We start from the raw sequence: 12,581 nt of genomic DNA on the forward strand, positions 1-12,581 counted from the left end.
GCATACCTTCGCCAACGCTACATCCCCCCCCCCCCAGAAACCGTTGATTGTGAGGGTATTTAATCCCATACCACATCTGCCATCTCATATGTGTTATGATGGCTTAAAAACATTAAATTTCCTGCTGTTTGACACTGATTCACGTACATTGTACAATTTGTGTATGAACTCCCTGACCTTTTTGGGTATCGGTGTCAAGTCAATCTGATGACAACTGGTCACATTTATAGATATTATTTTCTGGCATTTTAGGGGCATTTAGCACACACGAGTTTCTGTTTTTCTAAATAAGTTATTTATTGTGAACAAACAAACATTCATTGTACAAAAATGACGATTTTTGACCTTTTCATGACCTCGATCTTGACCTTTGTACTCTTAATTTTGTAATTGTTATTAGAGTGTGGGGAACAGAACAGTCAAAATTTTGGTGTTGGTTTCATGCAAATCGGATAAGAATTGACTGTTTTGACTAAAACCGCACATTTTGCAATGTCGTGACCCCCCCTGACCTTTGACTCCCAACCGCTCATAAGGGTTATTATGTCATTGTGTCATGTCACATATCACAAGATGGGGCATTGAATTCTGAACATTTTGGCATTAGTTGCATGCAAATTGGATACAAATTGACCGTGCCATGGTAAAAAGACGATTTTGACCTTTTCATGACCTTGACCTTGATCTTTGACCCGATCGCTCCCAAAATCGAATCAAATGGTCCTCGGATAATAACCAATCATCCCACCAAATTTGCTGCGATTCAGTTCAATACTTTTGAAGTTATGCGAATAACAAACAAACACACATATTGACAAATAAATAAATAAATAAATACACAGCGATCAAAACATAACCTTCGCAACAAAGTTTGCGAAGGTAAAATAATTGAAATCAGATAAGCGGTTTTCCATTTATTACAGAAAACATTTTTTTCAAGATGGCCACCCGAGTCGGCCATCTTGGATCCACGCCCAAAATCAATAGGGTTCTTCCTTTTCAGGTGGTACATGTGTGACCCAAATGTAAAATCGATATGGTGAACAGTTTATGAGTTATCGCACTCACAGCTATAAATGTTGACGCCCAGCCAGCCGGACGGACGGACGGATGGACGGACGATCCGGGTGACAACAATATCCCCCTTCCGCCATGCGGCGGGGGATAAAAATGCAACAGAACGTCAGATTTATCGGACTACTCTCGAAAATTGTGTCACAAGGTGTGTTCTGCACACAAGTTTTCATCGTATCCGGACAGCGAGATTGCTTCGTTTTATGCGCGGAGAGATACGGCCGATGACATGCGCCAGCCTTGCTTGTGATTCATTCGCCGCGGTGCAACATGTCCGCTGCTCTGGTCACATCACCTCACTAAAATATTTCTGATATCGAGCAGTATGCAAGTCGAATTTACATTATTGAATTACGAATAGGATTTAGTCTAACCAGTTGTTATTTCCGAGTCTTCCTTCGATGTCCTCCCGATCATCATGAACTCCGGGAATTTCATCGCCAGTTTCCTCTGCTTGTCCTGCTTCGGGCTCGAACTGCTAGGGCCGTATTCCATTTCCAGCTGCCTGAACTTCACCTCCCGCGACTACGTTATCTGACAATTCTCCATGCGATTCAAACCGAAATCCTTCATTTCTCTCACACTCACTGCCGTTACCAGACAAGTGAAAGTCCATGTCATCCATTATTCAAAACCAAATGTTCGATTTTTTTTAAAGCAGAAATGAAAGAAGCGATTGAGTCGACCAATCAAATGTGGAAACACACAGAAAGCCAATAGAATCACGTAGACCACCAACCCGAGTAATTTACGTTCAGCCTTTGGCGTTCTGGAGATGACGTCATGTGGGTTACGCCTCTTTCAGTGGATTTCGGCAGAATTTTTAAGGGCGTTCCCGAAGAGGTTTGTTTTTTTAATATTACATTTTACAGAACGAGTATTGTGAAAAAAACATTGTCAGATCTAAAATCACGATGAAAAACTTCAATAGGACAGATGTATATATATATATATATATATATATATATATATATATATATATATATATATATATATATATATATATATATATATATATATATATATATATATATATATATATATGCAATTTCAGTACTTTTGGGTGTCATGGGACCTTTACTATTCAAACTAGCTATGTTCATGAAGACATAAGCAGCAACTCAACCATTGCAAGTTTAATTCTTTCCTGACTATAACAAGATACCTTTTCAATCTTTTAAGCGAGTTATCAGAAACATGAAGGGTTGCGGATTGTCGAACAACACCCTGAGTGCCAATAATGAAGGCACGAGTATCAGCGAAGAAATCGCGAATTTTCCCACGCCTTTTACAATAAGTTTTTTGTAAAAAAAAAATCCATGATTTCAGTAAGAGGGATGGATTCTCCAGAGACACGCTCTGATTGGAGTTCGGCCTCACCATCACTTAGTGAGGCAACAGAAGAACCCCCATCAGAGTCACAATCATTACAATGAGAATCCATTGCCGAAGAAACGGGCTCAACAAAGCAACACTGAGATTTCATCCTCAGCATTCTGCTGCACATGAGCTTGATAAGGCTCAGCAACCTCAATGGATGAGTCACTCACAGACAGATTGCGAGTTGGGACACATTTATCGCTCCACATTGAGGGAGGGGGACATGATCAACACAAGGTTCAACAAGGGACAGACATGGAGGCTCTATCTCACATGGAGGATGAACCTCAGAACACCCAAGAGACTCGGGTGCTGTCTGGACAACACATAAGTTCCCGATATTTATCACACGATCCTCAACCGACTCTGAAAGTAGAGCAGGTTGAGGAATTACTTCAGCTGGAGGTGAGTACTGAGGAGGAGGTTGCGCTCCTTTACTCCCCAATTGAGCGAAGTTTGGGGGACCAGCCAAGACCTTATTGTCTGGCTCGTTGAGAGTGGGGGAAGATGAGAGGGTTCTTTTCCTATTTTTCTGTATGTCTACAGTGGGGGCTTTCAGCACCCATACTATTAACATTATAAACAAATGATCTCAGTTGCACCCTGGTGAACATCACCAATCAGGCTCGTGACTCCACCCGTGGACCTACTCGGGCAGGAGTCTTTTCAATGACCATATTGGCCACACAAAGCAAACTAGAGACTCTGTAGAGACAAAGACCCTATAAGTGTACCCTTGGACCTTGAAGGGCAATACTGCATTTAATGAGGTTACACCACGTGGTAAAATCATACAAACAAAACGATGAAAGGACATGATATGTTTTAAACAGTTATTTTCTCCTCATAAAGGAATCATAGAAACTGAAGAAACAACAGAACCAAGTTTGTTAAGTTTGTTAACCATTTCTGTGTTCTTAATGAACAGAGGAACATCACAGAGGGAAACCCGAACTGCCGGCGGCGTGTCGAGAGGACATACCTGGACAAACACGTCGGGAGGAAAGAAAAAGCCCATGTTCGACAACTTGAGCAACAATGTTTACTGTGGAAACAAAGATTACTGCACGTTCATTCTTGTGAGAAGCCACTTTTATATTCTCCAAACTGATTCACTCCCCAACAGCGAGGATAACCGCCTCCACATCGATTCCCAACGAAGGCAAACAAACTAACCCATGTTTCCGGGTTAAAGTTTCAAAAGCCGTGAAACGAGAACTATCCAACATCGTTTCAATGTTTACATAAAGTATCAACGAAGTCTTAAGGCTCCAACAAACAAACGAAATATATATATATATATATATATATATATATATATATATATATATATATATATATATATATGTACTGTATATATATATGTATATATATTTATATATGTATATATATGTACTGTATATATATATATATGTATATATATATATATATATATATATATATATATATATATATATATTGTTGCAAATTCGCGCCCGCCTGACGTGCGATCGGCCGCGTAACTCGAATCGTGACCGCCTCGCCCACCGGTTGGACAATTCAGTCGTGACCCTCCTTGGAGCTACCGCCAGGAGCGAGTCACGGGTGGGGGGTTAACCTCACCACGATCGTGCCAATTGCCCACCCGCACAGGATATGTTTGCTCGTCAAATTCGACCTACCTCAGTAGCTGCGCGAGTAGTCGTCCGGGCGATCGTACCTCGCCGTAGGTCGGCCTAGGACACGAACCGCTTAAGTGGTCTGTTCCGTGCTACAGTGATAACCGAGCGGTGTTATCGCCGACCTCGACGGATGTGATTCTGTTTACCTGGTGCTTACACCCCTCTACCAATTTCTTCCGTGATGCAAGATGGCACTTTCAAAAGGGAAATGGACGCAACGAACGGGAAACAGTTCAGTAAGCACATTTATTAGACATTGCACGTATTTACAGTCACAGCAATGAATCATGCACGTATGTACAGTCAAAGCAAGCAGATAAAAGAATGACCACCGAATAAAGCGTTTTATTCGCACACACAGTCACTTAAACAAGTCTACTTACTGGACGGCGCCACCACATGCATTTATACAAAAAGAAAAGAAAAGCCACCCCCAAAGACAAGGGTGGCAGACAGGTCCGTGGACCGAATGTGACGTGGAGCCTGGATGAACGGTGAGGCCCACGAGACCGAAGGGTCTTAACCGCGCCCTCGTGACGCGACGGTGGGCAGGTCGCGACATCTACTCCCCCACGGCCTGGCGTGGCCGCGCCTGTCCTCGGGCACCCGGCTTGGTCGGTGAGCTCTCTCCGGCGTTCTCCACCCGGATGCGCAGGCTCGCGCCACACAGCAGGCACCACGGAATGGACAGGGTTACCGGCGCTCTCTCAGCGCGGATGCTCGGTATGGGGGGAATTGCTGATGCTCTCTCAGCACATTGATGCCCTTTTAGCCAGTCGATGCTCTTTTAGTGAGTTGACGCTCTCTTAGCGAGTTGACGCTCGAACGAGCATCCTGGACCGCCTTGGCTCCGGCAAACTCTCCCTGGCTGTGGTCTCCACTTCGCCCCTTTTCCCGGCAGTGGTCTCCACGTTGCCCTCTGGTTTGCCTCCGAGCCCCTCTCCGCATCCCTGCTCTGTTCACCAACTCTCGCTCTGACACCACGACCGTCTCCCCACAACCGGCTGCCTTGAGCTCCGTCTCTCGAAAACTGAACCCAGGCTGACTTGTAACTGATCGCGAGCTCGTCTCCCCCACTACTGACTGCGAGCTCCGTTCACCAACACTGGAAACCGACCCACCGACACTTTTCTCGACACTGCCTCGAGCTCCGTAAAACTGACTGGCCCTGAGCTCCGTTCTGCTCGCCCTTTTAAAGGGCCGGGGAAGCGAGAATCGATCCCTGACCCTTGACCTCCAACCCCGGCAAAGCCGACGTGGTAGAAATCACCAAAACACTCGCTCGACAGCGTGACCCCTGACTCTGGCAGAGCCGATGTGTGTAATTCACCGAGGCTTCGCCTCGACAGCGCGACCTTTGACCCTGGCAAAGCGGACATCGCGGGAATCATCGGAGCGCTTGTCCTGACAGCGTGAACTCCGACCCCGGCAAAGCGGACGTGGTAGAAATCATCGGAGCGCTCGTCCTGACAGCGTGAACTCCGACCCCGGCAAAGCGGACGTGGTAGAAATTATCGGAGCGCTCGTCCTGACAGCGTGAGCTCGGACCCCGGCAAAGCGGACGTGGTAGAAATCATCGGAGCGCTCGTCCTGACAGCGTGAACTCCGACCCCGGCAAAGCGGACGTGGTAGAAATCATCGGAGCGCTCGTCCTGACAGCGTGAAGATGGCGTTGTCTCTGGGATGGAGGTGAAGCGATGTTTGCGGGGTGGCGTTGTTGATGGTAGTGAAGGGAAAAGGGTGAAGGTGGTGGTGGTTTGGTTGTGGTTGTTTGGGAATGATGGTGGTGGCGATTTCGTTGTTGTGGGCGTCGTTTGAGAATGGCGGTGAAGTGATGTTTGCGGGGTGGAGTTGTGGATGTAAAGAGGCGAAGGTGGTGGTGTTTGAGTTGTAGTTGTTTGGGAATGATGTTGGTGGTGGCGATTTGGTTGTTGGGGGATGATTGGTCCAAAATAATGTTAGAGAAAAGAAAAACGGCTATCTCAAAGCGTCGCAGTCCGGTGAACACGAATAAACTCTGTAAACAATGGTGGGAAACTATCTGCACATAAACTTAGGCCAAAAAAAAAAAAATGTTGCATTGGCGTAACCCGCCCGACCCTAAAAATTCCGCCGACCCTACGTTTTTTTGTTTTGTTTTTTTGCTATCGAAAAATTTTGCCGACCCTATTTTATTGCTATTTTTGTTGTTTTGCTATCGTTTTCAAGTATCTTGTTGATTGCGATCGCAAAAACCCGGAAGTGTTTCGGACAGAACCCGCCGACAAAAAGGGTGGTACTCGAGCCGGGGGAGATTTTGGGAGGGATTTATTAGGGAAAAAAAAAGAAAAAAAAAAGATCCCGACCGACCTACCCTATTTTTCAGTGACCCGTTACGCCAATGCAACATTTTTTTTTTTTGGCCTTACCGGCATAACTGATCTAAGGACCTTACTGGTGTTGTGCAAATTTCCACAGCCAAAACAATATAATAAGAATTATGAAAAAGGAGAAATAGATTATAATTTATCACACAAAGTGAGGAATACAAGGAGGGAAACATCCCAATCAGGAAACCTCACCAATACCACCGCATGCTCTCTCTCGCCTCTTACTCTCTCTGTCTCAATAAGGAGGGGGGGGGGGGTTAGCTTGAAAGGGGAATACACAAAGACACAGTGCAAAGGGTAGGTTGGGGAGACAAACCACGAACATGGACATCTACAAAGCCCCAACACAAGGAGACGCCATGACACTGCACTCAGCTCATGAATCGCCAGAGGGAGGGAGGGAGAGAGAGAGAGGGAGAGAGAGAGAGAGAGAGAGAGAGAGAGAGAGAAAGAGAGAGAGAGAGAGAGAGATAGAGAGAGAGAGAGAGAGAGAGAGAGACACACAGACAGACAGACAGACAGACAGACAGACAGACAGACAGACAGACAGACATATATATATATATATATATATATATATCTATATATATATATATATATATATATATATATATATATATATATATATATATATATATATATATATATATATATATATATATATATATATATATATTTATATATATATTTATATATATATATTTATATATATATTTATATATATATATATATATATATATATATATATATATATATATATATATATATATATATATATATATTTATATATATATATATATATATATATATATATATATATATATATATATATATATATATATATATATATATATATATATATATATATATATATATATATATATATATATATATATATATATATATATATATATATATATATATATATATATATATATATATATATATATATATATATATGCAAGCGACAAATAAGACGGTTGGATTAGGAGGAGGGCAGTAGGAAAAAGGAGCGTAGTTAAAAAGGAAAGAGTGTGGATAACGATGGGGAATTGAATGGTCGTCTTCCACCAACCTGAAGCTCGAGAGGGAAGAGTAGGATATCACAGCTTCTGGAAGGTGGTTCCACAGATACAAACTTCCACAGATCTACTTTCTTAAAAAATCATCTGGAAGTTCAGTCATTAAAACTCCTGGGTCTCACTATCAGTCATGATCTTTCTTGGACAAACCACATTTTAAAGTTGGCCTGAAAAGCCAGCCGACGGTTGGGTATCCGACAAGGATGGCATACTGCTCTCCCCTCTGGACTGACTCCCTTGCCTCACACCTTGCTCAGCTTTATGCTGTGGACACCAAGACCTTCAAGATTATGGGAATCTTCCCACCCCCACAACCATTTGGTTGCTACATCGCACACACATTCCACCATTAACACCCTTCTTTTGAAACAACCTCAATCCAGGATCCCTGCTCACCTCCACTCCTTCATTCCTCTTTTTTTTTTCCCCACTGTGGAACCAACTTCTACATTCTCTTCAATCTCATTCTTCCTTCCAGGTCTTCATGACCGCTCATTTATCACAATTTCAGATCCTCTCCAATCCAAAACCATGATCGTTCCTACCCAGCCCAACTCATCCCAAATAACAAGTTTTCCTTCCACTTCTGTGACCCCCCCATCTCGTGTACCCTCCTTGCCCTATTTCTTCCCCCACATCCCTTATTTCTCCATCAAGTCTCCCTTTTGTAGTCTCATGTATTTCTCAACCTTCCGTTTGGTGTCCCTGCCTCTCTTTATACTTTCCTTTTCCTTCTGTTACGTCCCGATCCCTTCTGTGTTCAAGCTCCTCCATGAGCCTCGACACTATACAAAATGCCAAATGTAAATTTGACCATTGAACAGGATTTCGTGTTCAGTGTTGGTGTTGGTGAGACACACAAAAAGGTCGTTTTTTTTTGCAAAAAAAAAATGTTTGCGTGTTTTGCAAAGACCGTTTGGCCGACGACCACCAAATTTGGCACAACGACCAAGTTTGACCCAGGGACTGTTCGAAAGGTGTTTTCATCCACCACATCAGCCTTTAAAGACCCCAAACACACATAACACCCTTAAAGACCCTTTAGTTAGACCCCAAAGTCCCTTAAGACCTCGAATAGCCTAAACTCATTCTGTAAAGCCATCTGCGAAGCCTATGTCTATTAATTACGTACTGTTTGAACGTCAGTTGCACCCTGACCACGTACGTCTATTAATAACGTACTGTTTGAACGTCAGTTTCACCCTGACTGCACGTACGTCTATTAATTACGTACTATTTGAACGTCAGTTGCATCTTGACTGCACGTACGTCTATTACGTACTGTTTGAACGTCAGTTGCACCCTGACTGCACGTACGTCTATTAATTACGTACTGTTTGAACGTCAGTTGCACCGTGCCTGCACGTACGTCTATTAATTACGTACTGTTTGAACGTCAGTTGCACCCTGACTGCACGGACGTCTATTACATACTGTTTGAACGTCAGTTGCACCCTGACTGTACGTACGTCTATTAATTACGTACTGTTTGAACGTCAGTTGCACCCTGACTGCATGTACATCTATTAATTACGCACTGTGGCAGTGCACCTTTTAAACCTTGCGATTCTTTAGACTGTTGAGAACCCCGAGACCTTTGAAGACCCTTTAAGACACCCAAACCCTGAAGACCCCCCTAACACCCTTCAAACAGATAAGACAGCTTGGACCCTTGACCATTTGGAGTCGAGGTTCTCAACCTATTCCATCTCAAGGCCCATTGGAGTATATGTCAAAAAGGTCAAGGCTCATATAACAAATAACGATAACTTAAAAACACAGAATGCTCTGAACTGAAAGTGAGATGTCGCTGGCTGCGTGAGGGAGGGGTGGGTGGGACGGGAGGAAGGAGGGGTGGGGTGAGAGGAGGGAAAGGGGGGGGGTTGGTTGGTTGGAGGCAGGAGGGACCCGGCGTTGCCCGGCAAGACCTCTGAAGACCCGACAAGACCTTGAAGACCCGGAAAGACCTTAACTTAACTAGCAAAGGCAGCCGGCAACACCGGGTACCTTTACTAGTAAAGAGTAAACGTCTCGACCGAAAGTTAATAACCCCCAAAACCGAATCAATAACTGATTTTGCCTCTGACTGAAATGGTTTGTGATGAAGTTTTTTTTTAATGCAGAATGTCCAATATGCCAGCCAATTAGAATGTAAAAAGTTTTGAGGCCAGCCAATCAGAATGTAAAAGGTTTTGAGGACAGCCAATCAGAATGTAAAAGGTTTTGAGGACAGCCAATCAGAATGTAAAAGGTTTTGAGGACAGCCAATCAGAATGTAAAAAGTTTTGAGGCCAGCCAATCAGAATGTCCCGCTTGACCAATGGGGTGACGGGGGGGGGTGGAGCCTTTGGGTTCGCTCCGTGACGTCAGTGTTATCCTGTTGGTTTGTGGCGGCTCATGGCGACAGCTCAGGTGAGATCCGCACGTCGTACGCGGAGTAAAACACGTTCAGTCGTCATCCGGCGGTTCACCGTCCCTTGGTGAGTTTTCAGGTTCATTTTTTCACTGTAACGAGAGATTTTTTGTGTTGGTGAAATATCAATTAACGGATTCTGTCCGATCCCGGCTCGGCTTCCATTAATCCTGTGGTGTTCTGCTGTTCCTGCACAATTGTAAATGTCGTTTGTGTTGTCCAACCATTGGATTTCGGTGTTTTGTCTGAGTGTCGAGTACTGTATCGGGTTTACCGTCCTGTTTGTGGGGATTGAATTCGCTTTCTTCCGGTAACAGTAACAACAACAACTCTAGTTTCGACTCAAGACTCGTAAATTGAAATTGGAGCTTGGTCGGATTTTCAGTTGCCATGGTGACCGTCATCTGGAAATTTGTTTGTTGTGTCGAAGCAAATCTCTTCGTCTGGGTAGACATTACAAAACCGGTTACAAAGTGTTCAATCGTTTTAATTTTAATCTCTCCATGGTGATTATTGGCACACCTTTCAATGTTTGGTTGAGAGAATTAATACCTCCACCACCGAAGGTGGACCCCAGTCTGTCTGTTTGTCTTTGTTTGTTTGTTTGACTGTGAGCAGGAATCCCAAAAAGTTGTGGATGGACTTGGATGAAACTTGGTGGGCAGGTTGGTTGTGCGATGAGGACGAATTGATTCGATTTTTCTGAAGATGGGGATCCAGACACTCAAATTATTATTTTTATTTTTAAAAAGTGATTCTTCACCATTAAGAGAGTCAAAAAACGATATGTAGCACGATATTTCAAAAAGTTGTGGCCCACTGATGACAAAATTTGGTGGACAAGTGCGTGGCCGTACGTGCAAAAAAAAAAACAAAAAAAACTTTCAAACCGCGTGTCAGAAACAACAACCACACAGGCCGTTCCTTCGCTCTCGCATGCCCGTACGTGCGTGGCCATACGTGCAAAAAAAAAAAACCCCAAAAACGTTCAAACTGCGTGTCAGAAACAACAACCACACAGGCCGTTCCTTCACTCTCTCATGCCCGTACGTGCGTGGCCATACGTGCAAAAAAACAAAACAAAAAGCTTTCAAACCGCGTGTTAGAAACAACAACCACACAGGCTGGTCCTTCGCTCTCACATGCCCGTACGTGCGTGGCCGTACGCGCAAAAAAAAAAAAAACTTTCAAACACACAGGCCATTCCTTTGCTCTCGTATGCCCATACGTGCGTGCCTGTACGTGCGTGGCCGTACGCGCATAAAAAAACAAAAACTTTCAAACAACTACACAGGCCGTTCCTTCGCTCTCACATGCCCATACGTGCCTGGCCGTACGTGCAAAAACAAAAAAAAACTTTCAAACCGCATGTCAGAAACAACAACCACATAGGCCGTTCCTTCGCTCTCGCGTGCGTGCCTGTACGTGCGTGGCCGTACGTGCAAAAAAAAGGAAAACAAAAAAACGTTCAAACCGCGTGTCAGAAACAACAACTACATAGGCCGTTCCTTCACTCTCGCGTGCCTGTACGTGCGTGGCCATACGTGCAAAAAAAAACAAAACAAAAAACTTTCAAACCGCGTGTCAGAAACAACAACCACACAGGCCATTCCTTTGCTCTCGCGTGGCCGTACGTGCAAAAAAAACAAAAACTTTCAAACAACTACACAGGTCATTCCTTTGCTCTCATAAACGATGACTGGATTGGCGCATTGTGTTTATCTATAAATGCGCATAAGAAATCGAGAAATTATTACAATACAGTAAGTCGGCACTATCTGGAATTCCGTACGTCGTAACCCGTAATGGGAACGCGGCTGAGGTTCTCTTCCCCAACGGCCACACCTACGCAGCAACGTGTCCTGTCATTGGTTTGGTAAATAAATGGCCATAACTTGGGAACCACTTGTCCGATTAATATCAAACCTTGAAAAGACACATCCACAGCACCCCAGCAATATATCTGGCAAGTTTCAATTATATCGGACCAGTGGTTGTCAAGAAACAGCGGTCACACACACACACACACACACACACACACACACACACACACACACACACACACACACACACACACACACACACACACACACACACACACACACACACACTGCTGGAATTATCGATAGATGAGTTGATGACTTTCCACGAACAACCCGGTTAGTTTTTGGTTCAGATCCGGATCCAGATCCATCCTATCAGTGGGATACAAAACGTAAACTGTTCAGCCTGGCCGAGGTATGCGTTCTACCAAGTGTTCCATTACCAATCAGCTTCCTATCGCTTGCTAAGCCAGCCGTTCCTTATGAACCGTTTTGTTGGAGTGCTTGCTTGAGTGCTTTAGTCACTTGTCTAACAGCGCTCTACAAGCTGCTTGGTAATGGAACACACCCCGGTTTCACCATTCTTTTACCTTTCCTTTTGCTTTATTTATCTTTTTGCGTAAATATTTGTAATAACTGTTGCTTAACTTTGAGTGGTAGTCTTCGATGTTTGTTCATTTACACGTTTTTGTGTGATCTGCTTTCATTTCGGATGTTTTTTTTTTTTATTTCATTGAGCTTGGAGCGATGTTTGTTTGTCATTTTATTTGAAAACTTTT

The 12,581-nt window shown here is 43.8% G+C and overlaps 1 protein-coding gene across 4 annotated transcripts in view; it reads left to right on the plus strand.

Moving 5' to 3' along the window:
- Positions 1-9,896: 9,896 nt before the first annotated feature.
- Positions 9,897-12,581, plus strand: part of SPATA7 (spermatogenesis associated 7) — a 139,118-nt gene continuing 136,433 nt past the window's right edge. For 3 of the 4 annotated variants that reach the window (XM_085894740.1, XM_085894744.1, XM_085894743.1), the window contains exon 1: positions 9,897-9,978. The gene's annotated coding sequence lies outside the window, so the exon portion shown is untranslated. Of the gene's footprint in view, positions 10,047-12,581 lie in introns of all 4 variants that reach the window. The other variant, XM_085894742.1, reaches the window with a different exon arrangement.

The sequence above is a fragment of the Eptatretus burgeri genome, chromosome 9 (genome assembly GCF_056783735.1).
Source record: "Eptatretus burgeri isolate ZD-2024b chromosome 9, Ebu_testis_v1, whole genome shotgun sequence".
Taxonomy (NCBI): Eukaryota; Metazoa; Chordata; class Myxini; order Myxiniformes; family Myxinidae; genus Eptatretus; species Eptatretus burgeri.